Source organism: Falco punctatus, assembly GCF_963210335.1.
Source record: "Falco punctatus genome assembly, chromosome: 3".
NCBI lineage: Eukaryota > Metazoa > Chordata > Aves > Falconiformes > Falconidae > Falco > Falco punctatus.
The window spans coordinates 106,048,957-106,064,453 of NC_137582.1; the positions used below are offsets into that span (position 1 = coordinate 106,048,957).

Here is a 15,497-nt window from a genome sequence, read left to right on the forward strand (position 1 = left end):
TTAGCGTAGTCAGGAGGCAAAGCATACATCCCCCCCCCCCCCACTGCTATGCAGGCACAGGACCACCCCTGCAGCACCTCGCACCAGCCCGCCAAGCATACGAACCACAGCTAACTGCTGTCAACCACCACCACAGGGGCACGAGGGAATCTGGAGGAAATCATCCAGAAGACTTCTTCCAAAACAGCCCATTTTTCCCTTATAGTTAAATCTATCCACGGTTGGATTCCACCTCCCTCACATTTCCAAGCTCCAGCCCTGTAGGTGGGTTTTCTTTGACTTCCACGGCTGGCAAGGACCCAGGAGGACTTGGAGGGGAGGGGGACACACACCGCTCGCCAGCTCTCCACAGTGCCTGGCTTCCAGTCGTGCACGGTTCGGATGCACGCCACCGCGCCGGCGGTTCAGAAATACTGTAATCGCCGTGATGTGGGAGTTCGTGTGCGCCTTCCGCAAAGTGTCATTATAAGCTGTTAAAGTGATTTCTCAGTGGTGATCCTGAGAAATTGTTGCTTCTGTTTCTCCTCTCTCTTTGACAAAACTCTGATCCTGCATCAGAGATGAAAGTTGCATCATCTGGGTATGCAGTAAACTGCTTGTTGTGGTTATCAGCTTCTCCTCATTTCCTTCAGGCTGGGGCCACTTTACTTAAAGTTGTCACCAGAAGACAAAAAAAACCCCTATCTTTTCAGCTTTTATAAGTTGGCGGATCCCAAGTAAAGTCAATGAATTGATTTTAGCTTACATTATGCAAGTATCTCACTGGAAACCATAATACACTAAGAAATTCTCCAGGAATTTATCATTTCTGATAAAGCCAAGATCAAGGGCTTTTTTAAGCTTCATAACAGAATTAACATTGACATGTCCAAGCTTTACAGAAGGCTGCAAAGGATGTGCAAGAAGGTGGCACAGGCTTGCTGGTGCTTCCCATCCTGTCCAAGACCTGCTCACAGCTCTCCCATGATATCATTCCTGGAAGGAAAGGATTTAGAAGAGCCCCTTGGGCTCACCAGCAGCTTTTCCATTCATCCCAAGAGACCCAGGGAAACAGGTAACGTAGCATCAGCACCTGTAATTATGAAAACCAGGTATCGACCCAACCCTCACTGAAAGGACAAAGCAGCTTCCCCCATATGGTGCTGCTCACAAAGGTGCTTCTCTGGACCCAGCCTCCTCCTCCAGCCACAGGTCCTCATGCTCTGGCCACCCATGACATCCTACCAGGCCAGCAATAAGAAGGAAACAGAGCCCTGCTCTGCCTGTGCAGCTCCACACCCAGGCTCATCCCCTCCGCATCCTCCTGTCCTCTCCTGGACACCTCCCTGCCTCCTGTGCTGCAGCCCATCCATCTCCTGGGATGCTCCAGCCACCTGATCCAGAATCCCAGCTCAGCTCCCAAAGACTAAACAAATAAGCAACAAAATGAGTAACAGCAGCTTGACGATTGAAAAGAAATATTTGCTGAACAAGAGTAGCAGCAAGTTCGCTCAGGGCTGGTAAATTCTAGATGATGATGCTGGAGAATAAATGCATCTGACAGGCAGCAGGCAATGCCAGCCAAGTCACTGGAGCACCCGGGATTCCCCATCAAACAAATTAAAATTAGCAATAGGCCAGAGGCTGACATGCCCGCTGCCTGAGGCCAGAGCTGTTGTGCAGATGATGAGGGCGAGCGAGCCATCTCCGCACCCCTCTCCTGGTGCGGACAGCACTGTGCTGCTCATCCCGATGGAAGCGGCAGGAACTGGCTGCTGCAAATGGGTCCCCTGCAGACACATCCCCTGCCCACCCCTCTCACAGCCTGAGCATGAAGGCACAGTGCTCCAAAGGACAAGACACCCACTCCGAGCAGCAATCTCTGCCTTGCTTTTGCCCATGCACATAGCTGGATTTCTTCTAGAAAGGCTGGGAAGGGAGGGAGGGGGAGCCCCCAAAGCCAGCCCCTGTCCCCAGTGCTCGGGTTCAGGAGCGCAGCACCCAGCGCTGGTGGCACTGCTCCTGCAGCACCATCACGAGAGGCAGCTAACAAAGGTCTCGGGAACATGCTGCACTCCGTTGCCATTTCAACACATCGAGGCCCCCATCCATAATTAGGAAGCCACTTTTATTTCCAGGACAGTAACCAGCAAGTCACCTGAATCTGCTCCCGGTGTCAGTGAGGACATCAGATTAAATATTCAGAGGACAAGCGGCCAAGAACATTCTCCAGAAATGGTCCTCTCGGGCCAGGCCAGAGACAGCTGGTGACATGAAAAACCTGTGTTACATCTCCCTTCCCGTGGCTCGTTAAAGAGCCTCTTCCAGCCTGGCACGCACCCTCAGCACTACGCTCCCATTCTAATACAGATGCCAGTTTATAACCTTGATGATTGGCCTGAAACCACACTCCTTTTAACCATGATTTGAAAGGAGGACACGTTTTATACCAACTTCTCTGGTTTGTTTTGAGAATATTAAGAAATGAAACATTAATGGAATGTAGAAAACGAGCTGAGCGTTCAGCTACTATTTACTAAACTGTTCCTGTTCATCTCTGGGAGAAGAGGAAAAAATAGGAGCAAGAATAAAACTGTGCCTAGAAACATACCATTTCTCCGATGCATGCATGGCTGACAGCCACTAAGCACAAATGAATAAATATTTTATGTAGTTTAATTTCCTCATCTATGAGCTTGATGTTCTGAGCCTTTCTTTGCTTTATTTTGCTACTTCATAAATGTTAAAAACATTTATCCTCTTATTCTTTCCAACAAAAGTAAGACTTTTGCCAGTCTCTGCTCCTGTTCCATTTGCTTTCATCTCTTTATTAGCATAGCAAAACAGCACATCACCTGCAGGTTTCTCCCTCCAGTAATTTCTCCCTTCTATTTCCCCCCCCCCCCCCCCCGCTCCTTTCTTCCTTCACCTTCTTATCACCTGTACTGCCATCTCTCTATTATTCAGGAACCATGATGTTTGCTTTTTTTTGTCCCAGCTACTCATTGAACCCTATAGTCTATTGAGATGCAGCTTGGTTTTTTCTCTTGTGTGTATTTCGTTTTCCTTTTTTATTATCTCCTCTTCCTTAGCATGCCATCCTATATTTTTCCCTCTCCACTCCCCCAGCTTGCCCTTCTCCTGCGTGCTGCGGCCAGGGATGCTGGGACAACTTGAGGCTGGCGTCCTCACCCACTATGGGTTTTGTCTTCCATTTGTCCTTCTTTAATAAAAACCCACAGTTTCTGGAAAATTCCCACTTCCATATTCCTTTGGAAAAAAAAAATATCAGCGTTCACATGTTCGGTCCCAGAGCCAGAATTTGCTATCCTCTGTGTGCCTGGTTCAGGTCAACACCAACCTCTGCCCTCCTGGAAGGGATCTGCTGCCAGGAGCATCCTGCCCATCGAGGAATGCCAGAAGACACCAGCCTGCCACAGCTTTCCGGAAAGCCTTTGGGCGGCCCCAGAAGCCTCAGAGAGCTGCCAGGCAGCTCTGTGGTGCTGCAGCAACAGCAGGCTAAAAACTCCCTGCAATTAAGAGCTTAATCCTTCTTAAATGGAGCAGTAGCAGGAAAAAGGATAGCTAGGTGAGGCTGGATGTCACCACACTGAGAAACGGAGGAAAGCAATAATAAAGAACAGAGAAAGGTAGGCACGGATGGGGATGAATCATAGCCAGAGTTCGATAGGAAGGTTTTAAGGTGAGATAAGATAAGTGGAAATGCCTCCTGAAATGGATAATTGTCAGGAATTTGTAGAATTACCAGTACTGGCTGTGTGCCTTAGCTCCAGTGTTGCATTAGCCTTTCCTGGTGATGTGCTAAATTTATTCTTCTGCGATTCCTAACAAAATTCAGAGCTCATCATCATCACCTGGTGGGTTATTTCCATTTTTCTGCTTTAGAAGTGGTTTTAGAAAAACCTCAGATACTTTTAATTAGCTTTAAATTTCTCAGCTCTTTTCCTCAGCCTGTGATTACTGTTTAACTGAACTGTATCTATTGTCTTTCCTCCCTCCTCAGGGCTAAGAAATTCCAATTTCCTTCAAACCAGTCGCTGCTTCTGAAAAATGCACCGTTGTGAGTTTGGTTCTTGGAAGTGCCTTTTCTTTGCCTGTCAGAACCAAACAGGACTGGAGCACAGGATGCGAGAAATACCCTCCTCCTCCCCAAAACAGCCTCTTCCCACAGGCAGCCAAGGAGGGCTGTTTCAGGAGACCCTTCCCCACTTTCCAGGTAGCTGAAGCTCTTGTCATGTTGAGCAGCAGAATTACAGCAGCATCTAGAAAGCTGCACGCTGCAAGTTAACCTGATGCACCATAATCTGCACACACATGTCCCCAGAGCCAGGGCTGCCCTTGCAGCCAAAGCAACACACGATGCAGCACCGGCAGCATGCTGGGCTGCTCCTGCCCTCCACAGGCAACCAAGCCCTGCCATCACCCCCTTCCCACCACTTCAGTCTCCTGCTGCCAGTTCTCCAGCATGTGGATGGCTCATTTTAGGTAAGCCTACCCATTTTAAAGGCATCTGGAAGTTCAGGTCCCTTGCATGACTCCAGAAGTCTCAGCCTTCACATCAACAGGAGCTCTCAACACACTGTAGAGGGACAGGGACTCACCACACATCCCTCGGGTGGGTTTAGCAGCCTGCCCGCCCCTGTGCACGCATACAAATCCCTGCTCATGTTGGGCACATGCACCTGGGCGATGCCAGAGCCACACAGAGCTGAAAGCCATCATGGCTCACATGGGACAGAGTTCAAAGCTGCCCGGTGGTGTCGATTGCCCATATGAGCCCTGACATGGAGAACTATTTTTAATTCAAAGAGTTGTGTATGCCTGTGTGCCAACCTGCGAGCTCTGTCAATTTGCAGGGAAGTAGTCAAATCCGATTACTACGAAAAATATGCAGGGAGGGTAACATGGTGTGAACTGGCATAATACGTGTTCGTTAAGGTGCTATCCTGGGCTTGACTGTTTTCCGGATGTTATAAATCCCACAGCGGTAAAGAAAGAGACGCATATCCGAGGGTTATTATTGCCATAAGCCCTTCAGCTTGAAATATATTTGCCACGAGAGTCCTAGATGTGAAGTTTCCCTACAAATGAGCATGCCTTTTCACAAGTGGGGTTTGCATCTTATCTCTCCTGTGGGAGAAGGGAAAACTGGATGGGCTTTATTCAGGATCACAGATTGAGACCTCCTGCCACACGCACATCAGTCCAAGCAGCTCATGTTCATGCTCAAGCTCTCCGTGTCCCCAGGGACCCGGCAGGACACTGGTCGCTGACAGCAGAGGCATGAGTTGGGGAGCTGGGTACAGCCACGCAGGGGCTGGGATAAGCAGAGGTGAGAAAAGGAGGCTCACCCTGGTATTCATAAGCAGTGGAAGAGGGACAGAGAAAAGGCCATGATGAAAAAGCAGCAGCACCTTCCAGGAGACCTGTAAAGCAGAATGAAAGCTTTGGCAGGCTATGGAGGAGAAGCACCTATGAAGGTGCCTTGGTGGCACAAAGACCCATGTCCCCACCCCTCGCAAAGCCAGGCCAATTAATGATCCCAATCAATAATCCTGACCCAGATACTTCAGACAGGAGCTATAATCAGGGCAAGATGTCCCCAGAGGCAGCCTTGCAGGCACGTTTGTATGGCATACAAGGAGCAAGACTCACTCTCAGTTAGTTTTCATGTGTCCTTTCACTGACTGCAGGATTAGGGACAGTTGCTTAGAGAGCGACCCTCTGGGGCAAGCCATGTCATTGACACATTTGATAATAATTGTTAATTATACCTTTATTGCATTGGGTAGCTCAAGGTGGCACACACGCTGAGCTAGAAAGTGCACCCTGTTCTCCACAACACATTTATAAATATTGATGGTAACTAGAGGAGACAAGAGACGCCACGCTCAGCAAGGCAAGGAGCGGCACTTACTCCTCAGAACGGCCCTGGGTGCTGCTGTCAGAGCAAGAACAGCAACAACAGCACAATTCCCTACCCGAGAACAAACATACCTGCTAATGCAAAAGCATTTCACTTCCCCTCCAAGTAATTACCTTTTGGATTCTTGTAAAAGGCTGCAGATGACCTGTTTATCCAAGAGGACACACAGCCCAGCTTCTCCTCCCCGCACAGCCAGCTCCCCAAGCACACCGGCAGAGCACAGGCAGGATCCATCCCAGGAGGAAGACTGGAGAGCTCCCAGAGAGAGGACACATTGACTATAGCTGCAGCCCTGGGGGGGTTTAAAGCCTGTGTGTTAATCAAAAAGTGGAAAAACCTGCTGCCATCCTGGGGTGTGTCTCACACCCACCCACTCAGATGCAAACACAGGTGGAGTTACTAAACCTAGAAAGAGCCACGTGGCCGTAAGGGATACGGTGGGAAATGGCAGGTGTGCCTTGTTTGGGTTTGGAGGGCTCATTTAAGGGAGAGTACAATAAAACCCATGGGGAAAAAATACTGATGAAAGATAAAAAATAGAGCAGCTAAAGAAACTGCTGTATGGAAAGGGAAAGGAAAAGCCATCTAAAGACCACAACAGGGAACAAGCAATGCTGCAGTTTTGAAATACCTTCTCAGCAGCTGTGCACGAGGGCCCTTTTGTCCACCAAATCTGTGCTCTGCTCTGAAAATTTTAAATCTTTTTAACATCAAAGAAGCAGCTCCTCCTTAGAGAAGCCTTTTATTGACCCAGTGTATCCAAAGCAGAATACGTTGTAATGCCAGAAATAGTTTCATCTTCATAGCCAGCTCCTTGAAAGAATCGTGTTTCTGTCCAGTCCCTGGCGCACCAGCTCTCCCCGGGGGGTGCTTGCTGCTTGCATGCCCAGGGATGCTCTTCACCCCTGAGGTGTGCAGGGACAGGGGCTTATGCCAGTCAGGGGCTTTGCAAAGAGCAGCCAGGAGCGAGGTAGTTAAGTGTCTCCCTCCTGGTGACCATACTGGGAAGAAATTTGTTCCCTCAAAAATGTTGAGGGCGGGGAGGGAGAGCTTCAAAGTTTCTCTGCAAGCAGCCGAAGCAGAATTTTAATGGGGAAGAAAACAAAAATATGAAAGTGAATAGAACAAACAAGAATAAATTATTTATGAGGATGAAAGTGAAGAAAGGAAAGTTAACCGAAACAAAGGGAACCACACATTTCCCACAGCTGAGGTATCATGATCAAAGCTCTTGCAAAACCAAAGCCGATCGCTGAGCAACCCGCTGCGGCGATCAGCGCCGAGGCTTTGATAGCTGCTGCGAGCAGCACGGTGCAGGCAGGTGGGACTGGGCGTGGGGCATCCCCATCCCATGGGTGTCCGGGCTTGGGGTGCTCCCCTCCCATGCGTAGCCATCTGGGGACACACCTCACCTCTGGGGAAGGGACTTGGAGGCCAGTCAGGCACACAGCGCTCAACAAGAGCCATTGTTTCACTAATACTTTATTTAATGCATCCTGTGACAAAGTATTGTTTTTGAAATTCAAGGGAAATGAGATAAGGGCTCCCTCCCCCACCCCAACAGAAGGCCTGCTTCCAGCCATGCCAGGCACATCCAGGCTTGACCGCCCCCCTAAAGCAAGTGGCTCCACTGCTCCCTGGCTCCAGCAGCGGATCAGGAGGCTGCCCTCTCTGCCAAGGAAGAATTATCACAGCACTAAACTAAACATCCAGGTTTGCCATGGCCCTGGGAATACTGCACGGTGGCTCCTCACTTACAGTAACTCCCTTTTCCATCTCATCTCCCTGGCTCCACAAAGCTCCTGGCTTCTGCTGCGTTAGAGATAAGTCCCCAAGAAAAGCTTGCAGCCCATGACACTCTCCAGGAGCCAGAAGTCGCAGTTAAGGCTGGTGTGACCAGTCGGAACACAGCCGGGCGAGAGCCGTCTCTGCCTTTCACCCCCAAACCGGTGCCCCTCGCTGCCCTCCTGGTGCATGGGTCACCCCGAGAAATCCCACCGGAGAGGGCCAGGACTCTCACGCCTACCTGCCGCTTCGTTTCTCAAATAATCTCCCTCTATTGGGTAAATGAAAGACAAACTACAGTGCGCCCAAGCAAACATCTTCTCTTTAAATATTTTAAAGCCATTAACCTTTCCCAGCACTCATTGCCATCTACCAGGTAATTGAAATGGCTTTGCCTAAGCAGAATTTTTCTGAGATCAATTATTTACTTCCAGCAGAAGGGTCTGGCTTCAGGCTTATTTACGATGCAGCTGTTGCTACCGCTAGCTTCCTCAGCCTTGTTTATTCCTAAGCAGATAAAAGCTGGCTGATTGGAGATAAAGTTCTTGATTTTTCCAAAGTGCCTGATTGATCTTGTTGGCCACACTTGGAAATTGGGATGCAATGCTTTCATTACGCTGTTGTCTTCCCTCTATTGCTGTTCTGCAAATAATCTACATGACAGCGAGCTGCCTAAAATTGATGAAACGAGCTGGTATGGAGTTGGGAAAACCTGCTTTGCCATTCAGACCCCAAACCAGCAGCAGCCACAGGCACACTGGGATGGGCTGCTTTTCCCTGGGGAAGCTGGTGTTGGCCAGCCCCGGCTGGAGCAGTGGCTGCGGAGGGACCGGGCTGCAGCCTCCTGCTCGAAGGCGTCCCAGGCTGCGTATGTCCCCGTCCCTCAGCTCGCTGCCCTTTTGCTGCTCTGAACGCACATGGGGAGCGTGACAAGTGCTCGTGTCTGCCTCAGAAGGAGTATGAAGTTAAAACTGATCTTTCACTCTTTTCATGAATAATATAATTACCAAGCAGAGGCAAAACGAAAAAGGTGAAAATGCATCAGTATGAGGAACTAATGCAGGGGATTGACAAACGTGGCTTGCCTGATGCTGGCTGGTACGGAGGAGGGCAATCGCTGCTTCACTCAGCCAGTTGGAGTTTGCCGTGCTGCAAACGAGCCGTATTTGACCGTATAAATGATCTTATTCAAAGCAGAGAATTAAGGTAATAATAGTTCTCCGGGAAGGAAAAGGAATTCAATTTCAAAGCCAAATTAAACAAAGCTTCCAATTAGAGCTGATAATGTTTTCAGTGAGCCGAATGGCCTTTTATCCAGCTTGCTCTGAGTTTAATTTTTCTAATCGGTTCTATTTCGTCACTTCGGTTCCTTCAAGGTGGCCAATTTCTTATGAATTGGACTGAGGATGCTGGGCTCAGAATTAGCTTTTTTTCTCCGGCACCGAATTCTTTGATCGCTCGCACACCACTGGCGCTTGGCCAGGCTCCCCCGAGCCGGCACAGCCCCATCCCCTTGCAAGTGACATGTCTCCAGTGTGCCATGGGGCAGTACCTGCCTGTGGGGCTGCAGGGCTGCCCGTGGCAGGGGTGCTGCTCGGTGGTCTCACTGACCCGGCATCTCCTCGGCTTGGCCTCCAGCAGGACCCTGCAAGCATCCTGCCTGCAGCAGGCAGCTGCCCATACCCCATCGGTCTGCATGCACAAAGGCCAGGTTTGCATTATTAAAGGAGACCTAAATAGCTTATTGGTTACCTGTAGATGAAAATATTGATTTTGTGCTTTCAGGAAAAAGGACAATTAAGAAGATCTAATGGAAACGTGACCCTTTATCCCCACTTTGTCTCATACATCAGAAGCTAATATTCAACTGTATCAATGAAGGAGAAAATCTGATCATTTTTCTTCTATTTCCCTGCTTGCTGGTTGTTGCAAGAAAGACTTGCTGAGTGTGAAGAAATTCACCCCAAGCACACCTGACCTCCAGACTGAGACATTGCAGTCCTAGTGCAAGCTGCTGCCTGGGAAATGCAGGAAAGTGGTAGAAGGTGGGATGGGAAAAAGCAGATGCACTACAGCAGGGAAGCCCCAGCGCCTGGTTCCCCATCTCCACCTTCTTTCTCTTCTGCACCCCTGCCATTTCTCCCCTTCAACAAACCAAAATGAGGCACACCGGTGTAACTGGAAAGAGTTATCAGCCTCATCTGCTGATCCTTGACTAGTTTTCTCATTGATTTCTCTCTGGACTACACGACAGAGATGCCACTTCCCAGTAAAGAAGGACTCTCCAGAGAGCTGATCCGTACTCCTGACGTGACAGGAATATCGCAGCACTGTCAGGGGGAAACTGTCACCAAAGCAGAGGAGAGAAGACAACATGATTGCTTTAATACGGGTCTTTAAGAAACTCCACGTGCTGGGGAATTGCGCGGAGCTGACAGTCAGGGATGCTGATGAACTGCGCTGGCTCTCCCGCCCGGCGGGACCTGCAGCCAAACGCTGTCTCATCCTGAATCAGGGATGCGCTTTGCAGGGCTCCTGCCCATCGCCCCCCACGCTGTGCCGGGTCACACCGGCTCTGGAAGGGCCGGTTCAGCATCACTTTGCTCAGGGATTTGTGCTGACCAGAATTGTCAGGGGGAACGCCAGACCTGTGGGAGGGTTGCCAAGGCTCATCGCCCTGCCCGTGCTGCTTCGGGAGAGATCTGAAAGGAAAATGCCTGAAAGAGAGCAGGCGGGGCGGCTGCCTCCCTGGCCCTGGAATTAGGAGGAGGGTGTGAGGCGGGAAATGAGTTTTGCTGTGGGTCAAGCCTCTGCCCCGCTTCTGGTACAGATAATTCAATTACTCCGCTTGTTTGTGGTGCTCCGTGCACGCGGGGAGCCTGCCCTGCCCTGCAGACAGCATCAGGCGAGCGTGTTAATCCCGGCTCCAGCTCCTCCCGGCGAGGCACCGGCCGTGGTCCCAGCTCCCGTTCTCAGCCCTCAGTCTGCAGTGCCAAGAAGCCCATGGCGCTTAAACCTTCCAGGGCCAATCTCTTCACTGGTTAATTATGTTGGAGGATTTCACTTATTAAAACTTCCCACTTTGGCAGCTCATCTGAAATGAAATAATCTGGCTTTGCACAAATAATTCGCATCGGATCTCTCTGCCACACATTCAAGGCTTGCTTGTTAACTGCGAGCTGGGTGGATGCCAGCAATCGTCATTCCTGACTATCTGGGAAATGGATGATTTCCTGAGATTAAGCTGTTTTAATTTCTACTGATTTGATAAAGCACATACATTCTGGGATTTCCTAGGCATCTTCAGTGGAGACAAGTGGAGGTTTGTATTTTAAATGGGTTTGCCTACGGTGGGAGTGCCAGTACAGGCTGTGGATGTGCAGCAGGAGCCGTGGGAGTGGGGGGTCCGGTCCCACTCTGCTCTGTTCCAACAGGCACCGCTGGAGCCCACCGGCAGGAGCCTTTCCAGTAGGGTGGCCGCTGCGTGCGTGTGTTATTGCCCTCTCCTGGGAGGAAACAGAACTTCGTGAAGAAATTGCATCTGCCAGCAAATAATGACAGTAAGTGCCACAAATAGCCCAGCTCCTAATGAAATGGGGTGCCCTTCCCCATTTGGTCGGACAGCCGTGGCTGGCACATAGGGCCCTGGAAGGGCTGATTTCTACCCTGTGTGTGCTGCCAACTGTGGAGCAGCAATAACATGCATCCTAACAGGAGCAGGACCTGAGCAGCCCCAGCTGCTTGTGAAGCTCTGGACCCGTATGGGTGCTCTGCTCATGCTGTCCCTGCACACAAGCTGCACGCTGCGGTTGCCACAAGCTGCACATTGTGGTTGCCTGCAGGCTGCATGGTGTGGTTGCCCTCAGGCTGGACAGTGAGGTTGCCCTCAGGCTGCATGCTGTTGTTGCCCACAAGCTGCATGCTGTTGTTGCCCATAAGCTGCATGCTGTGGTTGCCATCAGGCTGCATGCTGTGGTTGCCCACAAGCTGCGTGCTATGGTTGCCCTCAGGTTGCATGCTGCGGGTGCACAAAGGCCAGAGACCACCCAGAGGAATCTCACTGGGCTGCACAGAGAGCAGGGTGCCAGGCTGCAGCTGCTGGACCACCTGGGCACCACATCCCTCCTCTTTTTTACCAGCTTTTCTGCAATTCCATCACTGGTACCGATCCTTTCAACCTCAGGCTTTTGAAATGGCTCAGCAGCTGCATGACACGTCCCAGTAAAGCGCTCTGCCCCAGGCTTCCCAACAGCAAAGCTCGGCGAGCTGGCATCAGCTCTGATAGCCCTGTGCCAGGCATATGGCTTCTGTCACGTCACCCACCGGGACGGTGCGGGAGCTGTGCTGCGGGAGGCACCGGCACCTGGGGCAGCAGCTGCTGATGTCTCCGGATGAGGAATGGAAGCTCCCACGGACTTTCTCAGCTTTGCTTCTAAAAGATGGCATAAAACCCGTTCCAAGCCAGCCAGGGAGGTAAAAGCCAGGGGAGATGAGCCTGTCCTGCGCAGGGTGAGGGAGGGCGTCCGGATCTCGGTCTCCCTCCTTGCCGGGTTTCCCAGCGCACTCTGCAGACACTAACTTAGCCGCACCGTTGTTTTGGTAAAGTCTCCCTTGCATGGCTTCTCTGCCAATAAAAGTGATTTGCAATTAGTTCAAAAGCAGGTTTATCTCCTCCCTGCACAAAGTGGTTTTTGCACAGGACTTCTGAAATAAATATCAGAGAGAATAACCAGAAGCTGATATAATAGAGCTGTCTACTCTATATTTTACCTCTTCCACTGCAGGAGAAGAGTATGAAATACGTTTATAGTCCCACTTACAACTATCCCTAGGAGTGGTTCCTTTGGGCAAATTGAACTGATGATCAGTGAGGATAAATCACGCTTTCCCCACCACAGTCAATAAAGCTGTGCGAGCGCACGCTGTCTTGGGATGCTTAAAGCGTAAACGGGGGACAGAGCCCGGCTTAAATCCAATCTGGATCTGGCGGCTGGGAAAGCTGAAACGATGCGAGCTGTATTGATTCTCAGGCTTTGCACTGGAAACACTGGAAACCTCGAAAAGACAAATGTCTCTTTGGAGGAGATTTGGAAAGGGGAGACCCCGAAAGCAATAAATATGCCTCATAAAAAAAGGTTAAATGTGTTACTTGTGTCTGCAGGTAGCAAACCAGGTTAGAGCCGAGCTTGGAGGGGGTGAGTGGCAGAGCAGAGCACAGCCAGAATATGGAAATTCCTGCTAAAAGACGGTGATTCATAGACCTGAAAGTGAAATGGAAGAAATTATTGAAAGATGGAGCCTTTTCCCCAATGTCTTTAGATGCAGTTCAGCTCCCAGACCTGAAAGTATTGAAAATTCAGCTGGGGCTGCCAGGGCTGCTCGTCGCCAGCATGGCCAGGGCTGCAGCTGCCGGCGGCGTGGGATGGCAGCAGCCACCTGCTCAGGGAGGTGAGATGAGGAGATGGTGAGATGAGATGAGGAGATGATGAGATGAGATGCTCCCCACATGCTGGAGCAGGGGCAAGAACAGAAACTCTTGTCCTGGCAGCAACATCCTTCAGGTCAAGGTGTTTACTTGCTGTTACAGTGCAGGCGGTGTGTTGCCATCTATCAAAAGTCATTGCCTTGCAATTAAGCCACCTAGATGTCCTGAGGTCTCTCCTGCGCTCCATCATCCTCTCATTCTCTGAAATGCTAATGGCATTAATATATTTATCATTAACAAATCTATTAAGTTTGAGAACTGGATGAAACTGCTGAGTTGCGACACCTCATTTATAATTTTTGTCCCTGAGGTTGCTGTCAGATTATAAATACACAGCCCGTGCCAAACAGGGAGTGGCACATGGCACTTCAGGGAGCCCGGTCTGGGCTCTGCCAGGAACACCACAAAGGCGGGGAGGAGCAGCGGGGAGCTCAGAGCGCCCCGAAGGCTGCGGGAAAGCGGGGCTGCTGGTTAGCAAAGCTTAGTGCTTCAGCAGGGAAGAGGAGGCTTCAAGCTGTGATGGATTAGTGACATGCTGGGGCTTAATTAGGAGGCAGGTAGGAGTAAGAACAGTTTCCCACGGTCATGCCTGATGTGTTGGTGGTGCAGGGGGCTCTGGGCTGCAGCACTCATTCAGGATTTGCAGGGCAGCAAAAGGCTTTTCCTGGGGAGCAGTGGCAGCTGGACAGCAGCAGCGATGCTCCTGGGATCCCTGGGGTGAGCCACCGCAGGGACGGGGCTATTTTATCCACCCAAGTTGGAAGAAGGCTTCCAGCCCGCCGGCAGTCTGCCCATGAGACCAGCTCCGGCGGGGATGCTCTTGGAGAGGGGCAGAAGCACTTTAGCATCACCGCATCCTCCCAGCAGGATGCAACCAGGTCGCAGGGCTGCGAAGGGGTTACAGCAGGCTGGAAGGATTATCATGATGATTATTATTGTTCAGAAATATTAAGACAATGAGGAATAAACACTGGATCTATTTATAGAAATTCTAGGGAAATCTCACTCGAGCCATAAACCCACTTAATTGCAAATCTGCACAGATGTTTCCTTTGAATTTGAAAAGTGATTAATAAATAAATTAGAGTAATGCTTGTTTTGGCTGAAATACAATAATAAATAATGTTTATAGTGCTTAGTTACCAAAACATCCTCAGCGTTATGTGACAAATCAGACACACGCTAAATGGCTAAAACGTACAAGATGGAAACAATTAAAGTCAGGCTCAAGCCATAAATAAACAGCTCAAGGGCGACTGCGGGTGTGCAAAGGCGGGTGCGAAGCTGCCGTGTGGGCTGGGATGCTCCACAGCCCCATGCCAGCTTCAGTTCTGGCCCTGGTGGCACCAGTCTGTTGGGCCCATGGCACAGCACGGCACGGCACCTGCATCCTGGCACCCTGCAGGACCACTCCACCTCTGACTCCAGTGCCGTGGGAAGCCTCCCGGCACAATCATCCACTTGATCCCCCCTCCTCAAACCCTTGGCAAAGCCAACGTGTTTACTGTGTCACTCGTGTTGACTTTTTTTTTAATTCATGCATAATTCAAACTATATATATAAATCCAGGGTAAACACAGACATAACTTTTCTGTTGACTATTCCTTGACCCAGTTACTGTACAAATATGCCTTGGAATTTAGCAGCACTAGAAAGGCAAGCCCTTCAGAGATTTCAAGGGCTCACAGGGAGACACACACATCCCAGAGCAGCAAATTGCTGGAGGTGGCCGCAGTGGCGGTACAGCTGCCCGCGGCCCCGGCAGTACCGAGGCACCGTGGCACGGCGAGGGGATGACTGGTTTGATGACTTGCAAAAGTATTGGCAAATCCGTTTGGGTTTCCACTGAAAGAGAAGCTTTTATTTTAATTTATATTGTAATGAAAGCTTGTAACAGTACTGTATCGTAAACACAAACAGTGCAATCTTATAAAAATTTCATCTTTATCTATTTTGGGGAGAAATAGCCCTGTCTGCCTAATTGAAGCATCTGTCATTCTGACATTAAATAGTGCATCCATGGCTCTTTTATTATATTTCCTTGCATTTCTCATACACTGTTAAATTGAAATAACACTGTTGGCTAGGAGATAAAGGGAGATAATAGGTATTTTATAATGAGCAGAAAGGAGGATTCATCTTCAGTCAGAGATGGGAATTGCTTTATCTTTTTTTTCCTGGTGTTATTTTGTTAACCTAAAGGGGGGATTCTGCTGCTCAGCTTTCCCAGCCCTCGAAGATCAAGTGAGGAGCATTTATCTGCACACGAAAAGGCGCGAGTGCCAGGCAGCTGCTCATCAG

At 50.0% G+C, this 15,497-nt stretch overlaps 1 protein-coding gene across 1 annotated transcript in view; it reads right to left on the minus strand.

Annotated features, from left to right (window-relative positions):
- The window catches only part of AJAP1 (adherens junctions associated protein 1), a 156,622-nt gene that overhangs the window by 97,847 nt on the left and 43,278 nt on the right, over positions 1-15,497 (minus strand). The window contains exon 1 of the transcript XR_013926968.1: positions 1-15,497. This exon is cut by the window's left edge and continues 51,085 nt beyond it; it is cut by the window's right edge and continues 43,278 nt beyond it. The gene's annotated coding sequence lies outside the window, so the exon portion shown is untranslated.